General features: G+C 43.5%; 1 protein-coding gene and 1 long non-coding RNA gene across 9 annotated transcripts in view; one reads left to right on the top strand and one right to left on the bottom strand.

Annotated features, from left to right (window-relative positions):
• Nucleotides 1-9240, bottom strand: part of LOC147579518 (uncharacterized) — a 40184-nt gene extending 30944 nt beyond the window's left edge. Inside the window, exons 1-3 of one of the 5 annotated variants that reach the window (XR_015254034.1) lie at nt 9020-9240; nt 7573-7689; nt 7321-7468 (exon numbers count right to left, since the gene is read on the bottom strand). This is a non-coding gene — a long non-coding RNA (uncharacterized LOC147579518). Of the gene's footprint in view, nt 1-7218; nt 7469-7572; nt 7690-7850; nt 7962-9019 lie in introns of those variants that run through there. The other 4 variants (XR_015254033.1, XR_015254035.1, XR_015254031.1 and 1 more) reach the window with 4 other exon arrangements.
• Nucleotides 9100-24632, top strand: part of PROSER2 (proline and serine rich 2) — a 47197-nt gene continuing 31664 nt past the window's right edge. Inside the window, exon 1 of one of the 4 annotated variants that reach the window (XM_086714958.1) lies at nt 9100-9123. The gene's annotated coding sequence lies outside the window, so the exon portion shown is untranslated. The other 3 variants (XM_086714955.1, XM_086714956.1, XM_086714954.1) reach the window with 3 other exon arrangements.

The following is a 24632-nucleotide window of genomic DNA, read 5'->3' as shown; positions in this document are numbered from 1 at the left end:
AAAGTTAGCAAGCATTTTAAGAAAAAGCCAAGGGGGAAAAATTCTCTTTTACCTATTTATTTGTTCCTGTAACTAGCTTATTCAAGAGTCTCAACTTGTTGGGGCATAAGCATGAATCAGTTTTATTGCTGCCAGTATCTGCCCCCAGCTGTTCTCCGTGAAATTGCCATTTCCCACAGACTAGCAGTACATCAGGGATCAGATTGGCCAGATTTAATAACTTCTCTAACAGTTTTGGTTATTAAACCAGTCTATGTTTGTTTTTCAGGTTCAGTTCTAATTATTAAAACTAACAGCAACAACAGATAGGAAATATTGGAACTCTCCTACATGCACTGCTGGTGGGAATGTACAATGATGCAACTGTTGTGGAAAGCAGTATGGCGGTTCCTCAAAAATTCAAGCACGGAATCACAGTATGATTCAGCAATTCCACTTCTGGGTGAATACACAAAACCACCGAAAGCAGACACTTGAATAGATACTTGTGCACCCATGTTCACTACAGCCTTGTTCCCAATAGCCAAAAGGTAGCAGCAAGCCAAGTGTCTGTTGACAGATGAAAGAGTAAACAAAATGTGGTATATCCATTCAGTGAAATATTATTCAGCCTTAAGAAAGAAGGAAATTCTAATATATATGTTATAACGTGAATGAACTTGAAAACATTATGCTAAGTGAAAGAAGCCAGATGAGAAAGACAGACAGCGTATGACTCCATATACATGAAGTAGGCAAATTCATAGACAGAAAGAACAGTGGTTGTCAGAGGCTGGAGGAAGGCAGAATAGGGAGTTAGTGTTTCATGGAGATAAAGTTTTGGCTTGGGAAGATGAAAAAGTCCTGGAGATAGATAAGTGGTGATGGTTGTTGTGAACGTAACAATGCCCCTAAGTTATACATTTAACATTATTAAAATGATAAATTTTATATCATGTATATTTCACAACAATAAAAATTTTTTTTGTTTCTTAAAAACTTAAAACCTCCCACCTCAATCTCATTTGCCTGGTTTATTGGCCCCCTGGAAAGCAGCTTATTGGGTCTGCCTCTCAGATAATTTGTGTTCCTTCAGGTAGAGCCCCGGAAACTAAAAGGTCCCCTTCCTTACACTCCCATGAAATTTCCAGCCTGGGAGCAGGCACCAGTCTTCCAAATCCGTGTTCAAACCTCAGCAGGAAAGACATTCTGTGCCATGCTCCTCAAATGCTTGGTATGACTTTACCCCACTCAGTTCCTGGTGGCCTGAGGGTAACGTGGGGTAATGTGCTCCCCGTCTTGCTGAACTCCAGTCTTTCTGAGCGATTTGTCTCAGGCCCATGCTTGGCCGTGGGATGAGAGGAACCCCTTCTAAGGCAGAATTCTAGGACGCCCCCTAAGACTCCAGCTCCCTGGTGTCACATCCTTGTATAATACTCTCCCCTTGAGTATCAGTGGAATCTGAGAACACAACGGGGTGTCACCTCTGTGATTACGTCACATTATGTGGCAAAAGGGATTCTGCACACATAAAGTCCCTAATCTCGGAGATAATTGGAAGGGAGGTTACCCTGGGTGGATACAAAAGCCGTATATCCCTCCTCCCCAGCAGGGGGAGAGAACAGCCTCCCAACATGAATACTAACTGCATTTCCACAAAGCTTAGGACCCTCAAGCCTCTTCTTAGTTAGGAAATGGGGGAGGGGCCTGTTGGTGGCAGGGCCAGTTCACATTTGTTGACTGTCAATAAATCCTGAGGAAATAGTCCCTGGTTAATTCCTGGTGACGTCTTGAATTTGGAATGTAAGAGGTGGTAAGTACTGTTAGTCCTTAGTTTTAATTTTAGGACAACAGGAAACACATCCCACAACATTTTATTATTCACAGTGAATGGTAGCGTGTGGTCTGATTTCCCTTTTCTTTTCCTGTTGTAATCTTTATCCTATTTAACAATCTAGAAATTGAAATAAAATATTTCAAGCTTGGGCACCTGGGTGGCTCAGTCAGTTAACCGTCCAACTCTTGATTTTGGCTCAGGTCATGATCCCAGGGTTGTGGGATCGAATCCTGCACCAGACTCCACGCTGGGATTTTTGGGATTCTCTCTCTCCCTCTCTCTCTCTCTCTCTCTCTCTCTCTCTCTCTCTCTCTCTCTCTCTCTTTCTCTCTCCCCCTCACCCCTTACCCCCCTTGCACTCACTCTCTCTCTCTAAAAATATATAAAATGAAATGAAATGAAATAAAACAAAACAAAATAAAATAAAATAAAATAAAATAATTTTTAAGTTTATCCAAGGATTGCCAGTAAGGTTTCCCCTATCCTTCCTTCCACCAATATTGAAACTTGGAAATACAATTGACACTCAGTGCCTGAGAGCCTGGTAACACCCAGGTGGCCCTGATGGGAATCAAGCCGCTGCATCTGTAAAGCTGGAAGCCAGACTGGGACTTTGCTGCCCCACAAGTGGCCACCTATCAGGTTGGGTGATTCCTTTATCCTGACTCTGACTGCAACACTAGGAAAGAGCTCACTCACAATTCAGGAAAGTAACATCCTCAAGTTCAGGGTCAGATCAAACAGGAAGTTCTACTGGTTCACAACAGAATTGTATAGAAAAATGTCCACCTCCAAACTTAGCTGTTGATGTAATGAAATACTTCAACTGAAATGGGTTTACAGAAGTTCAACTTTGCAGAAAGGCAACAAACGACACACATACAGTACTCCACCTACTGTACTCTCTCTCCTTCCAAATGTGGTACCCGCTCTGTGACACAAACAGGACTGAGTCTCACTGAGTCCTGCTCTTACCCGACACTCACCTGAGGCTGGTGTTGGCCCGTATTCAAATCTCCTGACACCAAAAACACTCAGGAGGAATGGAGGAGGTAGTGAAGGTTTGCTGGGAAGGTGGTGAGGGTTAACAGACACCTTGCACAGGAAACTTCCTAAGACTCTCCTTTCCTTCGCTGAGGTGGCGGGGGGGGGGGGGGGGGGAACCTGGGTGGCTCAGTCAGTTGAGCTTTTAACTCTTGATCTTGGCTCAGAGCTCATGATCTCACAGTTTGTGAGTTCAAGCCCCACATTGGGCTCTGTGCTGATGGCACAGAGCCTGCTTGGGGTTCTGTCTCTCCTTCCCTCTGCCCCTCCCCTGCTTGTGCTCTCTCTCTCAAAATAAATAAAGTTATATATATATATATATATATATATATATTTGAAAAATAAATAAATAAAAGTCCTTCCCTCAGCAGCTGCCCCATACCCAGTCTCCTCAGACACAAGTCATTTCCAAACCCTGTCGGCCTCGCATACTCCATCTGTAAACTGAAAACTAGCCAGAGATCAGCATGAAGCAAAACAAGTTGAACTTGGTCAAATTTTAACTACGAATTATGCCTTAGGCTTATCTCTGGGGAGAGATGTAGTTCATCTCACTATTGCTTTTATTTACAGAATCACTTACATTCTATCTGTGGGTTAACAGACTGTTGGTGATTAACCATTTTATCACCTGAGTCTTGTCTGTGTCCCCCAAGCCCTCCTGGACCATAAAGTCCATGTAGGCAGGGGGTTTGTGCATACTGTCCACCATTGTACCTCCTGGACCTTGCCCATAATAGTGCCTGCCACCTGGGACCACAAAGAATATTTGGGTGAAGGATGAATGGGCACCATACCTCCTCTCTCCCTGTATGGACCTCATTCACTGGCAGGTCCTAAGCCTGTCTGACCAGCACTTCCTGTTCCCCAGGGATCTTTTGGGGTCTTGCTTCTCTTTCTGAATGCTTACCATTAAGTTTCAAGAATAACTTGTTTAGGGGTGTGTGAGTGGCTCAGTCGGTTAAGCATCCGACTTCAACTCAGGACATGATCTCACGGTTTGTGGGTTCGAGCCCCGTGTCAGGCTCTGAGCTGTCAGCACAGCTTCAGATTCTGGAACCTGCTTCAGATTCTGTGTCTCCCTCTCTCTCGGCCTCTCCCATGCTTGTGTTCTGTCTCTCTCTCTCTCAAAAATAAACATTAAATTTTTCTTTTTAAAGAATAACTTGTTTACTGTTTTCTTCCATATTTGTTTCTTCTACATGTTTCTCCTTCAAAATACTGCCCGGGAATACAGACCTCATCCACTTGCTTTCAGGAAGTATGGAACCATTCCACCATCATCTTTTCTAGTTTTCCTCTAAATGTGCCACCAAAAAACCTCCAGGTCATAAATTCTTCATCTGTAGAAGTAGATTAAATATTTCCTTTTTAACTTTTTAAATGATTTCTTCTTTCTTTATTTAAAAAAAATGTTTTTAACGTTTATTTATTTTTGAGAGAGACAGAGAACGAGCAGGGGAGAGGCAGAGAGAAAGGGAGACACAGGATCCGAAGCAGGCTCCAGGCTCTGAGCTGTCAGCACAGAGCCCGACGTGAGGCTCCAACTCACGAACCATGAGATCATGACCTGAGCCGAAGTCAGATGCCTAATGACTGAGCCAGGCACCCCAATTATTTCTTCTTTCAAATCAAGAAACTTCACTAAGAAACCTCCTGGCAGCATAACAGCATTCTTCTCTTTCTCTCATTGTCCATCAAGTATATATTGAATGTTTGATATAAGCCAGGCTCAATGCTATACACGTTGGCATTTACTGTCTCATACAGAAATATAATATTTATTAGTTTTTGTTGATTTATAAAAGTAATATAGAGTCATAGCAGAAAATTTGGAACATAAACAGAACCATAAATAAGAATCATGTAATCAGAGCCAGAAACAGTAACTGCCATCATTTCGACAGATTTCCTTCTAATTTTCCATACATACGTGCATTTTCCAAGTATGTGGAAATGTATTTCCATGAAATAATAATTTACATATAATTTTGTAATGTTCTTTCCCCCCTTAACAATATTTAGATATTTTCTTGTAGCCACGAAAAATTCCTCATTTTTATTTTATTTTTAATTTTTTTAATGTTTATTTTATTTTTGAAGGAGAGAGAGACAGAGCATGAGTGAGGGAGGGGTAGAGAGAGAGGGAGTCACAGAATGCAAAGCAGGCTCCAGGCTCCGAGCTGTCAGCGCAGAGCCTAATGCGGGGCTCAAACTCACAAACCATGAGATCGTGACCTGAGCCAACGTCAGATGCTTAACCAGCTGAGCCACTGCAGCACCCCAGAAAAAGTCCTCAATTTAAAAAGCTATTAATATTTTATTTCTCTCCAATTTTGGATATTTGGTTGTTTCCAATTTTGTGACGTTATAAAAAGGAGACAGCAGTATATATCCTTAGGCACACATCTTTGTGATCGTTTCTGACTACTTCTATAGAATTCCATACAGATACGGAAACATATGATCAAAGTGCATAAACATTTTTAAAGCTGGGAAATATTTTATAAAATTGCTTTCCAGTAAAGTTATATTAATTTATGCTTCCACTAATAGTATATAAAATTTCCCATTTCACTGCACCCCTGTCATTATTGAATATTAAAACTTAAGAAACTATCTTCTAATAGGGATACTATATACAATTTAAAATTTTTACTTTTTCAATTACTAGCTAGTCCAAACACTTTAAAATATAATACACACAGAGAGAGGAAGCTAATCAATTACTATTTTTGTGGTAATTTCCCCATTGAGTTTTTTAAGTTTTCTTGTCAATTTATGGGTATTCTTGTATTGAGGATGATATTAACTGTCAGATTTGTTATGCATAGTTCTATAGAGTTTTTTTCTTTCCAAATTTTGTTCACAATATTTTTAGTTGTCAGGATTAAAAAAAATTTTTTTTTAATTTTTTTTTTTCAACGTTTATTTATTTTTGAGACAGAGAGAGACAGAGCATGAACGGGGGAGGGGCAGAGAGAGAGGGAGACACAGAATCGGAAACAGGCTCCAGGCTCTGAGCCATCAGCCCAGAGCCCGACGCGGGGCTTGAACTCACAGACCGCGAGATCGTGACCTGGCTGAAGTCGACGCTTAACCGACTGCGCCACCCAGGCGCCCCAGGATTAAAAATTTTTTATGTAATCTAGTCTAATGGCCATTTCATCTACGATTTTTCCATTTCTTTTCTTCCCTCATCTTGAGATCACACAAATATCTGACTAAATTTCCTCCTAGTTTTAAAATTCTTTAATGTAGCTGAAATTTGTTTTAGCACATAATGAAAGGTAAGGCTTACAGTGAGTATTTTTTCAAATTACTAGTTTTCTAAAGCCTGTTTATTGAGAATCTGTCCTTTTTAAATTTATTTTAGATGACTCTGTCATCACATCTCACAGTCAACACTATACCAACACTATCCTTTTCTGGATTATTGATTCTATTCTATTATTTGTATCACTCAACATCTGTTACTGTTCTATTGACACTTTTAATTATTATAGTCCTGAACTATGTTTCAATTAAAAACGGTGCAATTTATCATATTTTTCTCCATTTCTTAACTCTTCTCATCTGCTGTTTATTCAGGTCAATGTTAAAATAATTTTGTTTTCAGGGTGCCTAGGTGGCTAAATTGGTTGAACGCCCCACTTGAGCTCAGATCATGATCTCACAGTTTGTGAGTTCGAACCCTGAATTGGGCTCTGTGCTCACGGCTCAGAGCCTGGAGCCTGCTTCAGATTCTGTGTCTCTCTCTCTCTCTCTCTCTCTCTCTCTCTCTCTCTGCACCTCCATTGCTCACACTCTGTCTCAAAAATAAACATTTTTTAAAAATTTAATAATAATTTTATTTTCACCTTCCCCAGGGTAGGTGTTAGTAGCCTCGTTGTACAGATGAGGAGCTGAGTCTCAAATAGGAAAAGCAGCTCAAAATTGCACATCCGAGTGGCAGAGGCATAAAGTAAAATCATTTCTTCTGGATCTCCTCTTTCAGCTCTAAAATGCTATATTCTTTTAGTAAAGAAAACATGAAAATTACTACCCATTCTTCTTTCGTGTGTGCCCCCTCTAGTGGCCATCGCGGATATTGCAGTTTCTCAAGTGGACGCTACACAGTAATTATTTTTATAAAACAAAAATGTATGTTCAGCTTAATTTTTCTAGTTTACTTCAAAAATTTTCATGACACAAAGTTCATAATAATATTTGTCTAATGTTTGGGGGTCATGGATTGCCAGGATTCTCTTAACAAAGAGCAGCCTCAGAAGACATATAAAACTCCAGTGAACATAAAGTAAATTTTTATAAATTCCATGGCTTTTAAAGTAATAACAATAGGAGATACAAAGACTTACCAGATGTTTCTTTGTTCCTTTTTTCTCCCTTGACGTCATCTAAGTACTTTCATGAATAACTCTTTTTAAATTACCCCTCTAAGCTATTTCTTGTCTTCTTACCTCTCATTGTGTTGTTTAGTCCGTTTGTGTCATTCCGTGGGCACAGAGGTGCCTAGACAAGGGTGCACCGGGGACTGGAAGCCGGTCTGTGCTCAGGTAGTCACGTGGCAGCCCTGGGTAGGTCTGCACCAACTCGAGGAAGGTCCACCTGTTTGTAATTCCCGCAAAGCTCTGGGGTGTGTGCTGGCCAGGGGTTGGGCTCATGGCCCCAAAGCCACCTGCTTGAAACTTTCATCCCTGTTCATTTCCCACCTCTTTTTTTTGGTGGTGATAGTGGTGTTCGGTTGGTTGGTTTTTGCCTTCTTCTTTTCTTCTCTTCCTTCCTACTCCCATCATCCTTCAGCTTCTTCCTTTTTATCTCTTCTTCATCTGTAAGAAAAGACAGAGTAAAATTTAATTTCTACACAAAAGATAATGTGTAAATCGGAGATTTTAAGTAAACTTTAAAAAAGTAAGCCAAACATAAGTTTACATATCATGAAAACTTAACCAAGCAAAAAGCACAATAATAAAAAGAAAAAAAGGGGCACCTGGGTGGCTCAGTAAGTTAGCTTCTGACTTTGGCTCAGGTCATGATCTCGCGGTTTGTGGGTTCAAGCCCCACGTCGTCGGGCTCTGTGCTGACAGCTCAGAGCCTGGATCCTACTTCAGATTCTGTGTCTCCCTCTCTCTCTGCACCCCCCTCCCCCGCTTGTGCTGCCTCTCTCTCTCTCTCTCAAAAATAAATAAACGTTAAAAAAATGTTTAAAAAAAGAATTCTAGGAAGCACTTGACAAAATGACTTTTTTCTTTATCTGAAATCCTTAAAGACAAGGGTTACCTATATTACCTCTCACTGGCGGGTGTTTAATATTTAATTTTTACTAAGCCAATTCATGCTAAATGAATTAGTATTTAACACAATATGTTCAAAAATAAATAAATAAACAGCAGAAAGCTTAGACCCATTATTCATCAAGGATTAAGGACCGGCAGTATTGATTCCCTCCTGGATTGGGTTCAGAAAGGGGCGGATAATAATACTTGCCTAATTAACCAGCATGTTGGGTAGATTAAAGTGCTTTGTAAACATTAATTAAAGATGCAGGGAGTTAGTTGAGGCCAATGTGTTATTAGTGAAAAAGGTGTCTCTCCTTTAATCAGGTCCGTCTTCCTGGGGAGGGCAAAGAAATGAGCTAAGGACGAAGGTATTGGGGCTCGGCCCTGAGCGCCGCCGTGACTCAGTCATTCCGTGCGGCCACTTCCTTCCCCCGTTTTCTGTAAAATGGGGATGCGCGCGCGCACACACACACACACACACACACACACACACACAGCATTTCGGAACACGGGTTTCAGAATGCCTGCCGGCTGGGTGCACAACCAACCCTACAATTAATAAAGCCCCGTAATTCTTGCTTTCTCCCTCCCTCGAGAGCTGTGCCGCCCCGTGGAAACACTGGTCACATTAGCTCTCAACAACTTAATGAAAGCCTTCCACCACCGGCTATTAACCTCAGTCGTTATTTCCACAGCCACCGAGAAGAAAATAGCACCGAGCAATGGGGTCAGGAGCCGCGGGAGGAGTTTCTTCGCCTCTCTGGACCTCAGTTTTCCCTCGGTGCAAAAAGGGGCACAGAAATCAGGGGCTCGTACTAAGGATTGCCTGAAATAACTTGTGCGTTACATGGCTCCTCCGAGGGTAATAAATAGTCCGTACTTGGGAGTTCCTATCGAGTAACACGCCCTCTCAAAGCTGACGACGACCCTGTCGGAGCTCCAGACGCAGACCCTATTGCTCTTCTCGGCGGGTGTAACTCGAAGGTGGCGCCGGGGGAGGGGAGGGTCCCCAAATTCAGACCTCGCGCGGCGACCGAGGACCCCTTCGAGAGGCGGCCGCGGGGTAACTCCGGCGCGGGGGCCTGTCCCTTTAAATGCCCCGGGCGCGCGCTGAGTGTTTTGGGGGGCTGAGCCCCGGCGGGGAGCGCGCGGCGGGGCGGTGCAGCGCGCAGGGGCGAGCGCGCGGCGTGTGGGGGAGGAGGGAGCGAGGGGCGGGGGTGCGAGGGCGCGGCGCGGGTGGAAGCGCGGGACGGCGAGAGCGCGGCCGGCCTGTGAGCGTGCGGTGGGGAGCGCGCGGCAGAGGTGCGAGCGCCGGGCGGCGGCGGGAGCGCGCGGCCGGGCGGCCTGGGACTGTCGGCGAGGCGCGCGCGCGGGCTGACCCGGGAGCGGGCGGCGCGAGGGCTCCGGGTCGCGGTCCGGGTGGGCACCTGCGGTCCCCGGGGCGGAGGCTCCTTCCAGGTGAGTTCGGACCGTGCGATCCCCTACTGGGTCCGAGAGGCGGGAGGGTGCCCTGGCAGCCGGTGACCTCGCCTGGCACGTCGGTGAGCGGGGCGCCGTTTGGAGTCTGTAGAGGGAGGCTTGGGCTCGGGTGGGTTTCAGATAGACGAGGGTGACCCATTTTTCTTGTGGCCCGGTTCTCTGTACTTCCCACGCTGCCCCGCCGGTGACCTGGTTGCGTGGATCTCTTCTTGCGCGCTGCTCCCCTCCACCTCGCTTGCCCAACCTCCTGGAAGTTAGGAAAGACGCGCAATCCGAGGGACCGTAGTCGACCCGGTGGCCTCACCTACGGGAAACCCAGTGCCTCCCTTTGGGATTTCAGGGATTCGGTTGCGCCCTAAGTTGGGGAGGTGGGGAGAACGCGGCTGTTTTCGGCTCCGAGGATGTCCTGTTTGGGGGGCGCAAGGTAGTCCGAGGCACGTGTTTAGCTTTGGGCGCAGAGCGGTTACGAGTTGTCCCTAATATCCTTCCCCTGTCCCCACGGCCCTTCCCCGGAGTCGTTCCAGGACTCGTCGCCTGCCTTGCCGCCGCGGTCCTCGAACTCCCGGGAGCTCTGCTCCTTACCGCTGCGGAGAGGAGGGTGGGAGGCTAATATTGACAGGAGGTAGCCAAAGCCACCTGTTAAGCTTGGGTCCTGCACGAGAGTGACCAGTAGATTTTTGTCCCCACCCCCACCTCCGCCCCCCAGGCCCGGATCACCAGCAGGTAACCGAATCAAGTGGGAATGCGTAGGATCTGCAGTGAATCGGGGCCGGAAGGGATTAAAACAGGAGAAGAAAATGTGGCCGAAATGATGCAATTTAACAAAAGGCAATACAGTAAAGTCCAGTATTTCTCCAAGGCTTTTTAAGTTTCCCAGTATTGTTTTACGGAGTCTAAATTTAAGCATCTAACTTTTTTTTTTTTTTTTTAACCGCAGGAACTAACCTCAGAAAACTCTTTAACTCTTTGCCAGGCAGGATAGTTGGTACACAGCAGAAAACTTTAAAGGAAAGTCATTTTTTGTGTCTCCCTCCCCAGCCCCCAGCAGAATAAAACAAACGTTCAGGTCTGTTGCAGGAAGACTGTAGGAAGAAAGTTCCTTCTGGCTCTAATTTTAATGGAGAACATTTTTTCTTTTAATCTGTATTTCTGAAAAATACAGAAACACCAAGCCAGGTGTAAGTGTAAACTTGAGAAAGATGCTCACGGAAGAGACGTTTATTAAAGATACTTTTCTACTTTATTTTTCTAAAGCACTGCATACTTAGGGTTCTAGCATGCACTAAAAAGTTAGCCCTCAAAATTCCATGTCTGAATGTTACAGATTGTTTTTCTAGGTGGAGGAGGTATTTTCGTTCATGAGGCCAATGTGGAAATACAAACAAATGCCCTATTTACTTGGGATTGGGTGGGAAGGACGGAAGTTGTCTCAAATCTTTCTTGCCAGACTTGACAGCGTATGTATGGAATCTTGTGTATTTTCTTGCCCAGTCCAATAAGAGCCACTTTTAAGTGACTGGATAGGTTCCTTGGTAATGGCGTTTCAAATGAGCTTTTCTTTGAAAATTTTGGACACTAATAATCTAAAAGCAACACGTTTTCTCCATTACTAAAAATCGGGAAGGCAAAATTAGAGTAATATTGGCTAGTAATAATTTAGAGAAGGCTGGAAAGACGAGAGATGCTTTTAAGAAGATTGGAGTGTGTCAGACTCTATGACAGTCCCCCTTTGCCTACTTTGGTGCAGGGGCTGAGTGTTCATTAATTCATTCAGTGATATTTAGAGACTGACCACGTACACCAGGCTCAGTTCTGAATTCATTCTTGGGCACACAGACATATCTAGATAACAGCCATATGGCCCAGACTGATTAAAATCAGATCAAGTAAGCCTTCATCAGGAGCTGAAGATACACCTGGCCCTGGTTCCAAAGTTCTCAGACACCTAAGGAGCCTGTAGTTGGCACCCTGTGTTGATTCTAACGATCATCTCAAATAACTAACCCCATGGGGTAGAGTGGAGCCTTGAAGCCTGAAGGGAGAGAGGCGAAAGTCTTGGGTGGAGCAGAGCTAAGAACAGGGGAGCCTCTGGAACAGAAGTTCAGGTACACCTTATCTCACAGTTGCGGGACAGTCGCCAGGGGCATGGAGGCCATGCAGGGGTAGGTGTCAGGGAATCCTAGGAGCATCCCAGAACTTGAGCTCTTTGCTTCGCCGAAGGGCAGCATTGCATTTCAGTTTCCATTGCCCTTTCTGGTCGTGGTGCTGGTGGCTTCCTAGCTGCCTGCGTGCTCTGCGGACGGGCCCTGCCTCTCTGCCCGTGAGACACCGCAGCATGCCCCGCCTTGAGTCGTTGAGTGCATCTGCTGGCCATTGCAGAAAAGCCTCTGTCCACACTGGCACAACAGGATCACTAGAGTAGACTCACTAGTAGTAAGTAGCCTCTGTGGAGAGCCGCAGTGAGGCTGCGCCTCTCAGTAACGCCCTTGTCCCCCTTCTAGACACGCAGCATTAATATTGAAACCTATTTTAAGAAAGTAGGTGCTGGATTTATAATCCATGCGGTCAGGATTCGTGGTAAAGGAATGTGTAGGGCAGAACATTCCCCCTTGTTGGAGAGAGCGGTGATAGCACTTTATGAATGCAGATCTTCAGACTGGATATTTCCAAAGATCCTAGCAGTGTGAAGACTTGAATCTCTTTATTTCCTAAGTTGTACTAAATACATATATATTATCAAGTTTATCATTTTAAAGTGTACAAATCGGTGGCATCGAGTACACGCACATTCGATGTGTTTGAGAAGAATGTGTTTTCTTTAATTTGTTTTCTGTAGAGTGGCATGTGGGTGGCTCAGTCGATTAAGCCTCAGACTTTTGATTTTGGCTCAGGTCATGATCTCACGGTTCAGGAGTTTGAGCCTCGTGTCAGGCTCTGTGCTGACAGTGCAGAGCCCGCTTGGGATTGTCTCCGTCTCTCTCTGCCTCCCTCTCTCTCTCTCTCTCTCTCTCTCTCTCTCAAAAATAAATAAATAAACATCAAAAAAATGTTTTCTGTAGAGATCTGCAGATACCCACTGAATGAACCTTATTAATTGAATTATTCCTAACTTTGTGTCCACTTAACATGTCAATAAGTGAGAGGGGTACAAGAGGTCCCCGACTTGATGGTTTTTAGACTTGACGATGGTGCAGAAGTGGTACACATTTGGTAGAAACCATACTTGGTATCTGGAATTTGGATCTTGTCCCGGGCTAGCGACCTGTGGTCAGTCCTCCCTCGGATGCTGGGCAGTGAGACCCAGCTCCCAGGCACCCGGCAGCCGAGGACAGACATCCATCCACCGACAACCCTATCCTGCCATTCTGTTCTTTGAGCATAGTGTTCAGTACATTATGTGAGATACTTAGCATTTCATTATCAAGTAGGCTTCGTGTTAGAGGATTTTTGCTCAACTATAGGCTACTATGAGTGTTCTGAGTACTTCTAAGGTAGCCTCGGCAATGTTTGGTAGGTTCCATGTATTAAATGCATTTTCAGCTTAAAATATTTTCAACGCAATATGGGTTCATTGGGATATAATCCTATCATAAGTCGAGGAAGATCTATATCGAAAGATACCACTGTAATGGGGGCTTTGTCAATATCTCCTTGTATATTTTTTAATGTTTATTTTTTGAGAGAGTGAGAGTGTGAGTGGGGGAGGGGCAGAGAGAGGGAGACACAGAATCCGAAGCAGGCTCCAAGCCCCCAGCTGTCTGACGTGAGGCTGGAACCCTTGAACCCACGAACCCCAAGATCATGACCTGAGCCGAAGTCGGACGTTTAACTGACTGAGCCACCCAGGCGTCCCTCTATCTCCTTGTATTTTTTTTTTAATTTTTTTTAACGTTTATTTATTTTTGAGACAGAGAGAGATAGAGCATGAACGAGGGAGGGTCAGAGAGAGAGGGAGACACAGAATCTGAAACAGGCTCCAGGCTCTGAGCTGTCAGCACAGAGCCCGATGCGGGGCTCGAACCCACGAACTGTGAGATCGTGACCTGAGCTGAAGTCGGACGCTTAGCCGACTGAGCCCCCCAGGCGCCCCTCTCCTTGTATTTTAAGCTAGAAAATATTCTGAGGCTTTGTGCCTACTACTTTATATGTTAATATCTAACAATGTGCATTTGTAAGTTTATATTGGTAGACAATACAGTGTCTAATAGGAATTGAACTTTTACTATTACGTAGTTATCTTTACTATTAATGAGGATTTTGCCTTAAAATCTATTTTGCCTGATGTAACATAGCCAGAAGTGATCTTCTCGTTGCTGTTGTGAATATTGGCTTGGTGTATCTTTTCCCATCCCTTTTATTTTCTTTTAAATGCCTTTGCTGAAGTATAACTGACATTCAGTAAACTGCACTTATTTAATATGTGAAAAAAGAAAAAAGTAAATTCACAATGTTGTGCAGCCTTCACCACTATCTAGTTCCAGAACTTTTACATCACCCTGAAAGGAAACCCCATTCCTTTAAGCAGTCCCTCCCCATTTCCTCCCTACTCCAGCCCCTGGCAACCACTAATCTGCTTTCTTTCTTTATGGATTTCCCTGTTCTGGATATTTCATATAAATGGAATCATACAGTATGTGGTCTTTTGTGGCTGGCTTCTTTTACTTAGCAATGCTTTCAAGATTCATCCATGTGATAGCATGCATTGGTACCTCATCCTATTTATTTATTTATTTATTTATTTATTTATTTATTTATTTATTTAAGACACAGAGCGTGAGCAGGGGAGGGGCAGAGAGAGAGGGAGACACAGAATCAGGCTCCAGGCTCTGAGCCATCAGCACAGAGCCTGATGCAGGGCTCGAACCCACAGACCACAAGATCATGACCAGAGCAGAAGCCGGACGCTCAACTGACTGAGCCACTTAGGCGTCCCATACTTCATCCGTTTTTTAAGTGGCTGAATAATATTTCATTGGATAGACCACAATTTGTTGACCCATTTTTCAGTTTGTAGACATTTGGATTGTTTCTACCTTTCGGCTGTTGTGAGTAGTGCTGCTATGAACATTTGTTTACTAGTTTTTGCTTGAACACTTGTTTTAACTCTTTGGAGGTCTGCACCTACGAGTGAAATTCCTGAGTAAGATAGTAATTCTAAGTGTAACCTATCAAGGAATCACCAGATCATTCTCCATGGCATCTACACTATTTTATATTCTTGCCAGCAACACGTGAGGGTTCAATTCCCCCACGTCCCACCAACATTTGTCATTTTCTGTATGTGTGTGTGTTTGTGTTTGTGTGTGTTTAAATTGCCATCCTTGTGGCCATGAAGTGGCAGTTCACTGTGGTTTTGATTTGCGTTTCCCTAATGACTAATCGTGTTAAACAACTTTTCATGTGCTTGTTAGCCACTTAACAGGTCTTTGGAGAAATAGCTTTTCAAGGACTTGATTCGCTTTTGTATTAGCTTTTGTATTGCTAAAATCTTGCATGTGAGTGAGCGTGGTTACTTTTTTTAGGTTTATTTATTTATTTATTTATTTATTTATTTATTTATTTATTTATTTTGAGAGAGAGAGCATGCAAGTCGTCGTAGGAGCAGAGAAAGAGGGAGAGAGAGAATCTCAAGCAGGCTCCGCGCTAAAAGACGTGGGGCTCGAACCCACAAACCTTGAGATCATGACCTGAGCCGAAACCAAGAGTCAGGTACTTAACCGACTGAGCCACCCAGGTGCCCCAGTGTAGTTATTTTTATAGGGCTTGGTTTGTGTGTTATGTTCCTTCTGAAACCTTCATTCTGTTGTTTTGGGTTTTTCTTTCCCCAGCCTCTTTTTGCAGGCTTCTGCTGCTCCTCCTAGGAGACTAATGTTCTGACTAGAGCTTTGAAATATTTAATATTCTGCCCATTTTAGTTATTGTTCCAAAGGCCTCAGGTGTTCCTTTGTTCATTCAAGCAATATTTGTAGCCTGACCATCTGCACTGTGCTGTGCCCTGAGCTAGTCACTGGGTATACAGACATACCAGTCCTTGCATGCTTCTTTTTTGATGTCTGCAGCTACGTTTTATTTTATTTTATTTTTTTAATTAACAGATTAATAGTGCCTGACGTAGGGAAAAAGAGCAGCACTCAGCTGGAAGTGAGGGCGTCTTCCTCCTATCTTCTAGGGTTCCTCACTTTGCATTTCTGGAACTTGGTTTGCTGGTCTGTGAAATTTCGGGTAGGACTAAATGACTTCTCAGGCCCCTCAGACCTTGAAACTAAAGAGAATAAATTAAGGATTCGTGACCGCTTTCTTTTACAAACCTAATTCTGTGAGTGTACTTAAAATAGTTTATGTTGCCCAATTTTGCTTAAAGAAATTATCTCGTGTAGGAAAAAAAGATGCATGTGCTTTTATGCTAGACTATACCCAGGCAAGTTTGGTCACTTGCTTCCTTCCAAAATGGTGCGCTTGGTATTTTTTCCTGTAGAGATTCAGAGGGTTTGATGAACTTTAGCGAACATTTAAGTTCCTACCATGGTAGGCACGATGGGGAATATAGAGAAGGATAAGGTGTGGTCCTTGCCTTTGAGAAAGCGCTGACATAATAAAGGAGGTAGGATAAACGTCCATAGGAATCCGTAGCAGAGGCCCACTGCTCTCTTTGGAGCAGAGGGCAGAGATGCTCTTTCCTTCAGGGCATCAGAATACCTGTTGGAGGGGCGCCTGGGTGGCTCAGTCGGTTAAGCGTCCAACTTCGGCTCAGGTCGTGATCTCATGGTCCGTGAGTTCAAGCCCCGCGTCGGGCTCTGTGCTGACAGCTCAGAGCCTGGAGCCTGTTTCAGATTCTGTGTCTCCCTCTCTCTCTGCCCCTCCCCTGTTCATGCTCTGTCTCTCTGTCTCAAAAATAAATAAACGCTAAAAAAAATTTTTTTTGAAAAGAATACCTGTTGGAGGATGTAATGGTGGAGCTGGGCCAACAAGGGGAGGCTGCTGGAAAATCAGAATGATAGAAATGTGGATTTGGTTACAACACTGAGGAGTTTAGCCTTGTGTCTGAGGCCATGAACCATGGAAGGCGTGTGGGTTGGGTTATGACAGCAGGTCCCGTCTTCTGGCTTCACTGTGGCGTAGACGTCTGTATACCCAGGGAGTAACTTGACGTTGAATGGGATGTTCAGGGTTGAGGAAGGGAGGATGGAAATATGAGATAAGATGGTACAAACAAGGGGGTGGTGCCAAAGATGTCAAATCTTGAATAGATGTTTTGGTGCAAGAAGAGTTTAAAAAAAAAAACAAAACCCCACCCATTATTCCAGAGCAGAGAACGAAGGACCTGGACCCAGCTCTTTCTGACTTGCCAAATCGACTTACGGGTTTCAGACCATAGTTTCCTTGTATGTTAAATTGCCCTCCACACACCCCAGATGACCAATGACTTTGTTGACTGAGCTCCTATGAGTGCAGGCAACTTCACTTTATGAATCAGATGTCTTTACAATGTATGCATGGTGAATATATTGTGTAGTGGGCATTATTTCCCCCTGCAGACTCCTTGTGTGATGTTAGAGGTGTCTTCAGAGAAAAAACATTTTAGTATCAACATGGAGTAAAACCGTACTTACACTACAATTTCATTTTATTTAAAAAAAATTTTTTTTCAACGTTTATTTATTTTTGGGACAGAGAGAGACAGAGCATGAACGGGGGAGGGGCAGAGAGAGAGGGAGACACAGAATCGGAAACAGGCTCCAGGCTCTGAGCCATCAGCCCAGAGCCTGACGCGGGGCTCGAACTCTCGGACCGCGAGATCGTGACCTGGCTGAAGTCGGACGCTTAACCGACTGCGCCACCCAGGCGCCCCTACAATTTCATTTTAAAGAATACTTTTTTTTTTTTTTTTTTTTTTTTTGCCGTGGCTAGTTATCAGTTCTATTCCAAGAACGTTAGGTTAACCATGTAAAATTACCAATATTCGGCTATTTTTGACCTACACAAATGGCAACTTTATGTGATTTCAATTTAATAACGGTGGGCTTGTTAGACCCTTCCCTTTTCAACCCTTGTAAGCATGCAGTCAGTGAACTTGGAAAACTCATGTAAAAACAGTGTATTTAAATATTGTTTATTTCTTAGCTAATTCCCATTTTATTGGGATGTAAGTTCTTACAGAAGGTGTTCCCAGGAAGTGTCTAAGAAGGGAGCCTCTGTGTATATATCCAAGCAGCAGGGCTGGCTATAGGAGGTCTTGGAAGACGGAGTTAAATGTCCGAGGCAGTGGGTGGGTTGACCCAGCAGGATGTCTTGTGTGAGATTTGCTCCCCACAGGCTTGGATTTAGATCTGTACAATCTGAGACAAGCTTATGTCAGTCAGATCTCCACTTCCAGTCTAACCAGGTGTTATCAATACCAATGCTACATGAATGTGCATTACCTCAGCTTTACTTTTGTTGTGAGGATGAAAGAAACATTCAACTAAGAATTTTTAGGGGCGCCTGGGTGGCGCAGTCGGTTAAGCGTCCGACTTCAGCCAGGTCACGATCTTGCGGTCCGTGAGTTCGAGCCCTGCGTCGGGCTCTGGGCTGATGGCTCAGAGCCTGGAGCCTGTTTCCGATTCTGTGTCTCCCTCTCTCTCTGCCCCTCCCCCGTTCATGCTCTGTCTCTCTCTGTCCCAAAAATAAATAAACATTGAAACTAAGAATTTTTAGTTTCTCAGAAAAAAATAGCATTATACAATAATAAGACATAATTATTACTTCTAAGTAAGAAGTACGACATTTTATCTCCCCATTGTAGCATGTAGTGGGTGCTCTGGTAATATTTGCTGAATAAATTCAGAGAAAGCACACAAACCTGTTTAACAAAAGTAGAAGTTAAATGGGCATTTTCTTCTCTTTTACAAAATTTGTTTAAGGGGAGCCTGGGCGGCTCAGTCGGCTAAGCATCTAACTCTTGGTTTCAGCTCAGGTCATGATCTCACGGTTCATGGGATCGAGCCTGGCATCTGTGCTAACAGTGTGGAGCTTAGGATTCTCTCTCTCTCCCCCCTCTCTCTGCCCCTTCTCCCCATCCCCCTCTCTCTCAAAAAAAAAAAAATTAAAATAGAAAAATTTTTTTTTAAATTTAAGAATCCAGAAATGCAATGGGCGTATAGAATGTCACTTTTTTTTTTTTTTTTTGATGAGCTAAGAATAAGAATAGAACTAGATTTTGTTCTTGTTGAAGCTTTTCTGTTTGCTTCCTCATGTTGTGTGGGTCATTCCTTTTTGTCACAAGGAACTCCTCTGAAATGTAGTCAAGGTTGTTTCCTTTTTTTTTTTTTTTAATGTTTATTTATTTTTGGGAGAGACACAGAGTGCCATTGGGGGAGGGGCAGAGAGAGCCAGAGATGCAGAATCTGAAGCAGGCTCCAGGCTCCAGGCTCCAGGCTCCCAGCTCTCAGCTCTCAGCACAGAGCCCAATTCGGGGCTGGAACCCATGAACCCTGAGATTATGACCTGAGCTGAAGTTGGAAGGCTTAACCGACTGAGCCACTGAGCAGGTGCCCCATCAAGGTTGTTTTCAGATGAGGTTTCATTTTAGGAAAATCTAATTTCCACATCTTCTGTTCAGTGATAGGAAAGGGATGGTTGGAGGCCCTCAGGGCCTGTTAACCCAGCCTAGCTAGGTGAGGCCTCTACCCTGAACTTGTTTGCTTAAATGTAGGCGCATCAGTTACTCTCATGTGCTGCCCGCCCTCAGTAAGTTACCGTCTCCTATAAATAGCTGAAACTATTCACAGTTGAGACAGTCTGAAACGAATCTTGGCTTTTGACGTGGTTCAGAAAGAGCTTTTCAAAAGAAAAAAAAAATCTAAATGAAAGCATGGTAATTGTTCTGGGGAAGTAAAATTACCAGTCTTTAAAATGTATAATTGTATTTAATACCCTTGAGTGCCAGTTAGAGTTGAAGGCCCTAAATTCTTACAGAAGATGTTTTAGTGGGAAGAGGAAGAAAACCAACTCAGAGGAAAAGCAAAAATTGCATGGAAAAGATGCTGAACTGTTGACTGCATCAACAATTTAAAATTCCAGAATAAAACTAAGTCTCTACCCCCAGCACCGACCAGCTTCTGCCTGAGGAAGATTTTCCTTTGATCTTCAGGGCTGGGGTCCAGTCCCAGTTTGCCAGTTGGCTTTCTGAGTATTTTTTGGAAGCTTTCTTGTCTTTCCAAGGTTTTTGTTTTCTCAACATTGAGAAAAGCCTCTACTAAAGAATAGTTACTATGTATCTATTTTACTTCAGCCGTTTATTTGTTAGGGGCTTATTTTTTAAGTTAATTTTGGGTGTGGATTACACTTACAGATGTACACATGCATGCATTTATACTGATATTTATTACATGTTAATACTGGGAAGCATTACTGGTTGGGTGAGTCTAATGTATTTATTGGCACCAACAGATCATAATTTTAACAGATCATAATTCGTGAAGCTAAGTGAAGCATCTCCTCTATGGCTGTATTTAAAGTTACTTCCCCTGTGCTCTTCATTTGCCCTTGACCAAAATATATATGAAATATATAGGTTGAATGAGAGTACCTTGTACTAAATTTGACCGCTTTGGTCTATGGATATGATAAAGGATGGGTCACCACAACGAAGTTACCATGTTTTATTTTTACTTTATGTTTAGTTATAATTTTGAGAGCGAGGGGCACAGAGAGAGAAAGACAAAGAATCTGAAGCAGACTCCAGGCTCTGAGCTGGCAGCACAGAGCGCCATGCAGGGCTTGATCCCACCAACAGCGAGATCACGACCTGAGCCCGAATCAGAAGCTTAACTGACTGAGCCACCCAGGTGCGCCCGAAGTTATGATGTATGAAATAACTCCTAAGTGTTTAAACTTTTATTTTTTTTCATATTTTATTTTTAAGTAAACTCTATACCCAATGTGGGACTTGAACCCACAACCCCAAGATCAAGAGGTGCATGCTCCACCTACTGAGCCAAGTGCCCCTAAGCTTTTCTTTTAGAACAAAGGTCTGATTTAAGGATATTATAACTTAAAAAATAATAAGATGGTTTTAACATGTAAATTTTGTTAAGGACTGAATAGTAAGTCTCTATTTTGTGGCAAATGTTTTCCAAAGTCCTGTGGTTACACTGAAAAAGAGGGAGCGAGCGAGCTTTTGCTCACGAGGCTCTTGTAGTCTATTCGAAGAAAAAAGAATTCCCTGCATAGCGAAACCCGATGTGATCTGACACATCAGAGCGACCAAGAGATAGCAAGAGGTCGTCAACGAGAGGTGAAATACAAGCAGTGGGTCCTGAAGGAGCCGGTGGAGAGGCCAGTGATGAGCAGCAGCAGGAAGCAGGGTTTGAGAAGGTCTGGTTGCGTTTCTGAGCGAGGCTTTGGAGGAGAGCAACAGGGGAGCCCGTCAAAACCTGGCTCAAGCCTGTCCAGAACATTACGCGGACCAGGCAGATAAAATGTTTCTATTGTAGAAAACAGGGTGGACGAGACCAGGTTGGGCCGGGGCTGGAGGCGCCGTAACCCCGTGTTACAGATAGGTGGGTCCCTTGGCAGTACAGCTCGGGAAGCCGAAAACCTCCGAGCTCTGGCGGGCCTGTGGTGGGAGAAGTAATCCTGGGTTTGAGAAGGCTTGTTTCGGTCCTTACAACTCACTGGCGAAGGCTGTCCTGCGTGTTTTATTTTTAACAAGGATATTGAGAGTCGACAACTCGAAAGAGCATGTGCAGGACCAGCAACGGCTCCACGCGGCGTCTCTGTGTGCGTCTGCGCGGGCGCGGCGCGGGGCGCAAGGCGGAAGCGGAGCTGTTCCAGAGACCCCACGTGCTGCGATACCCGCCGTGAAGTCGTTTTTAGGGAGTCAGCCTGGTACATTATTTTTAGGGGAGAAATAAAAGGGTTCGTTTAGTCTAAGAATTTCTGTTAAAGCCCTAATTAAGTTGAATAGTAGAAAAGAGAATATCTGTATTCAGTTGCTGTCTCACTTCTGGATTGGGTTAATAAAACAATAGAGGGAGCGCCTGGGTGGCTCAGTCAGTGGACTGTGCAACTCTTGATTCCAGGGCTGTATGTTTGAGCTCCACTTTGGATGTAGAGATTACTTAAAAATGAAATCTTAAAAAAATAAAATAAAATAAAATAAAATAAAATAAAATAAAATAAAATAAAATAAAGGGGCCCCTGCGTGGCTCAGTTGGTTAAGCATCTGAGTCTTGATTTCAGCTCAGGTCATGATCTCACGCATGGTTCCTGGAATCAAGCCGTGAGTCAGGCTCTGCACTTGACAGCATGGGGCCTGCTTGGGATTCTCTCTCTCTCTCTCTCTCTCTCTCTCTCTCTCTGCCCCTCACCTGAGCTTGTTCTCTTTTTCTTTCAAAATAAATAAACTCAAAAAAAAGTAAGGAGTTGGTATCATTCATAGCTTCATCTTGTAGTTAATTTCTTGTTATAAAAAACTCATTTTTAACACACACTATTTATATAAAAGTAGGAATTAAGGCAGAACCAGATAGGAATGAAAAAAGTAGGACTCCTGCCTTTTTTGTTCGAGTAAATCAGAGCTAAGTGCCTATCATCTCCTTTTGTGTTCAGATGAATGAATGTTGTGCAGAGCTACTAGCATTAAGGCCAACAATGGCTATTTTGTGTTTACTGATTATTTCATCTAGGAGTGTGTACATTCCAGTAAAAATGGCTGTTCTCTTTATTTTCACCCACTGCTTAAGCATATGAAAAAGCCCATTCATGATAATGAGCTGTGGTGACTCAGAAACAGTTCCCACTGTGAAACTCGTTCATTTTTAATGTTCTTGAAGGTCAGAACCTCCCCCCATACCTTTGAAAGCAGCTTGGCTTTTAAATCATCATATTGAGATTTCTTGGGAGAGAGCTTTAAAGATAATTACTTTCCTAAGATTGTTTTCCTACGTTTTGGAACAAGTCTTTACAGAATTCCTGTGAGTGGACGTAGGGGGACTGAGCTGACGGACTCAGTGTGGAGAGTGATTCTGCCCGTTACTCATAGGTGTGCACACTGACCCTCCCTCCTGCACAGCCTGACGTGGGAAGGGGGCTGTCTCTAGGATTATTTCTGTCCCTTTCCCAGCTAAGCTGTGCTTCTGCTGGCTGAATCTTAGCACTATTGGTAGGTGGCATCTAGACAGAGTGAGGGTCTGAACCACAGGTCCGTGGGGTTCAACATCCTAGGACACAATCCGGGTCTTTTCTTTTATGAAGAGTTTACCCTGGTAAAGAGTGGGGGCAGTTCTCTTTTTTAGAAAGTGTCACAAAGGCACACAGAGCAAAATTGGTTCCACATCACTCGGTTAAGATGGATAGTTTTTCCATTCATGTTCAGCACTAACAAAGGCAGCGATCACCCTTGTGGTTTTGTGTAGCCTGTCTGGAGGGCATCTGAGTCTTTCTTGTAAGGTGTGATTCCCTTCCCCCAGCTAGTGGGTATAAAGCCAAATGGTTGAAGGTGAGGGAACTTCACATATTTGTTCCAGCTTCGATTCTTCGGTAAACTGGATCAAATCAACCTTTCCGTGGTTAATTTCGAGCTAAATTGTAATCCAAGAAAAGTTTATCTTAAGTGGTTTCTCCTTCCTTTGAAAGCACTTCCCTCCTGCATTGCCTTGGGGTTTCTAGACTACACAGGTCTCTCTTCTTCCGTCATTAAGTCGGAACCCATCTGTCCCGCATCATTTCCTTAGATGCCAGACCTTTCACACGTTTCCCAGGTGATCCAATGATCTGATGAATCATTCCTCTCCAAACTTCCAGGTCATCTTCCTTTTCTGTTTCTCCAGCAGTAGGAGTGAGGTACAAGCAGGTGTATACTCTAGGACAGTCATGTGCCCACCTGTCCCTGCCACTGGCCTGTGTCCCTGGGTATGGGTGTAAAATACAGTGTTTTGTGTGTGGGTGGGGAAATTTATGTAAATGGAATTGTGCTAAGAATCTGATTATAACGTTTCACTGAATACATTTCAAGACTTCTCCCTGCCACTGTCCAGTTAATTGCTTCTGACTGGTATACAGTATTGCATAGGAAAAGCGTCTACCAGAGTTTGATTATTCTTGGAGTCCCTAGTGGGCGATGAATCTAGATTCCCACCAGCTCTACTCCACAGCAAGCAAAGTTCCCCTGTATTCCTGGAGAATTCCCACGGCGTAGACTGAGCAGTGGGATTTTTGGATCATAGGACGTAGTTTCACTAATTAAGCACTGCCAGACGGCTCCATGGAGGGGTTGTATTAATTTCACAGTCCCCAACCGTGGGACATGAAGGTTCCTGTTGCCCCACATTCTTGCTGGTATTTGTTATTTTTTAGTTATCTAATTTTTGCCAATCCAGTAGGTATAAAATAATGGCGTATGGTAGTTTTAATAGTTAATAGTTTTAACTTCTAATTCTTTTGTTCACCAGTAACATTAAACATCTCTCACTTCTTAGTCACTTGGATTTCTTCTCTGTGAACTGCTTAATCATATTCCTTATTTATTTTTTTCCTGATGAGTTTCCTGTCTTGTTACTGTTGGTTCACAAGAATATTTTGTATATTCTAGCTATCAGTTCCTTTTAGGAGACGGTAAACCGTCGTCTACCAGCCTGCCTCTTTTCTGTTAGCATTGCTTACAGTGTCTTTCATTTTTATGTAGATAGATTCATTGCAATTGCAATTTTCACCTGAGGATTTGTGTTTTTTGAGTCCTCATGAATAGAAATATCAACGGAGCAGAATAGGAAATTCAGAAATAGAACCTACCATGTAAACATTTAGAAATAACATTTAGTATTTCAAAACAGTGGAAAAGATGCATTTTTCAATTCATGGCATTTGAGTAACTGCATAACTGTGGGGAAATAGAGCTCTCCTTCACACTTCACACCATGTAAATTCAAGTTGGATCCAATCTTTAAATAGGAAAAGTGAAACCATAAAAATGCTAGATAGAACATATAGGAAGTGTTTTCTTGACATCCTTAGAATAGGAAAGGCCTTTCTAA

Source organism: Puma concolor, chromosome B4 (genome assembly GCF_028749965.1).
Source record: "Puma concolor isolate L17-30 chromosome B4, mPumCon1.1.hap2, whole genome shotgun sequence".
Lineage (NCBI taxonomy): Eukaryota > Metazoa > Chordata > Mammalia > Carnivora > Felidae > Puma > Puma concolor.
This window is presented reverse-complemented; position numbering and strand designations above follow the sequence as displayed.